This window comes from Tupaia chinensis, unplaced genomic scaffold, assembly GCF_000334495.1.
Source record: "Tupaia chinensis unplaced genomic scaffold, TupChi_1.0 Scaffold000316_1, whole genome shotgun sequence".
Lineage (NCBI taxonomy): Eukaryota > Metazoa > Chordata > Mammalia > Scandentia > Tupaiidae > Tupaia > Tupaia belangeri.
In genome coordinates this window covers 1,998,052-1,999,742 of record NW_006159809.1, presented here as the reverse complement: position 1 = coordinate 1,999,742, position 1,691 = coordinate 1,998,052, and the positions used below count along the sequence as shown (strand labels likewise).

The 1,691-nt window shown below is 35.8% G+C and overlaps 1 pseudogene; it reads right to left on the bottom strand.

The window, feature by feature from the left end:
- Positions 1-246: 246 nt before the first annotated feature.
- On the bottom strand, positions 247-782 carry LOC102494485 (prostaglandin E synthase 3 pseudogene; annotated as a pseudogene).
- Positions 783-1,691: the final 909 nt, after the last annotated feature.

Genomic DNA, 1,691 nt, shown 5'->3' with positions numbered 1-1,691 from the left:
AGGTGAAATGTTGTATTTATCACAACTGCTGTATCAATTGCTTACCTCAATTGCTTCATGGATGTCTGGGAAATGTTCATGCATAAGGTTATTACCTTAACTGACTTTAAACTGCCCCATACAATGGTACTTACCAACCCTTAGTGAAGCCTTTTGAAAAACAAACAGGTTGAAAATGGGTTAAAGGAGGCAAATACAGCATCTGCCTTTAGAGCTATCAACTCAGGAATTCTCTCTATTATGAAATCTTGCAGAGAAGTTATTTTTCTTTCTCAAGATCCAGGTGATGACAGCATTCTTTACTCCAGATCTGGCATTTTTTCATCATCACTGTCTTGTGAATCATCATGTGCTCCATCTACCTCTGGTAAATCTACATACTCAGCACCACCCATGTTGTTCATCATCTCAAAGAAAAGATCAAAATTAGACATGTCTTCATCTGAAACGTCTTCCCAGTCTTTCCAATTATTGAAGTCCACACTAAGCCAATTAAGCTTTGCCCTTCCTTTTGTTAACCTTGGCCATGACTGTCCAGATTCTCCTTTCCGTAAACAGCATAAAATTGATCTATCCATTCTTTTACGCTTGGAATCATTTGGATCAATACAGTGGAAAAGATCAATTTCATTTAGATGTTTAAAATGATCACTTCCTCCAAGACAACTGAACGTAAGTTTGGATTTTTCAAAATTTACATTAACATCTTTACTGTCTTCAACACAAAATTCAATGAACACACAGTCCCTTCAATCATACCACTTTGCAGAAGCAGGCTGCATTGTAAACCAGGCAAGGGGACAGGCGAGTGAGTGGGCGGGCCTCTCTAGTGGTGGCTGCTGGGCAGTTGACTCTCATTAAAATTTTTTTACACATTCAGTCATTATATATCATTATAGCAGGCAAAATTAATTTCCCAGCATGAATATACTGTATATTAGTTAAGTTAAAGATATCATCATACACAATATAAACAGATAATTTTCATTTTTGTGCCCCTTAAATGTTTTTTTCTTATTTATTTACATTACTCATGTTTTTACAGTGTACATTTTTTTTCCAGCACAAATACCATGCGTGTCAGTCAAGACAAAGATATTACTATATACATTATCATCAGTAAATAGCTTCTTTTTTTTTGTCTATTAAGCATACTTGTACTTGTTTTTTTCCTTCCCCTTTCCCCTCCATTTTGGGTCCCTTAAATGTTATGTTTCTTTTTTCTTCCCCTTGATTCCCTCCCTCTCATCGTCCCCTATTCTCCACTGTTCTCCCCAACTGTCTCCAGTATCCCTATGGCTCTCCATGCTTTTATGCCTCCCAATCATTCTGTTTCTGCCATAGAGTACTGACACTCTGTATATATTGAGTAGGGACATACAATGCTTCTCTTTCATAGTCTGGCTTGCTTCACTTAGCAGTAAATCTTCCATATTTATCTACTTTCTAACAGATACCAGAGTCTCATTGTTTTTTATGGCTGAGTAGTATTCTGTAGTGTATATGTTTCATGCTTTTATTTAAATCAATGTATCCTGTAAGAGACTTGTCTTTGGAATGCATGAAAAACTCTATGGCTTAGAGGCAAAAAGATGAATTACCCAATTAAAAATGAACAAAGGCTATGAATACATAATTCTTAAAAAAAGATATACAAGTGACTAATCATCACAAAAAAAGATACCTTCACT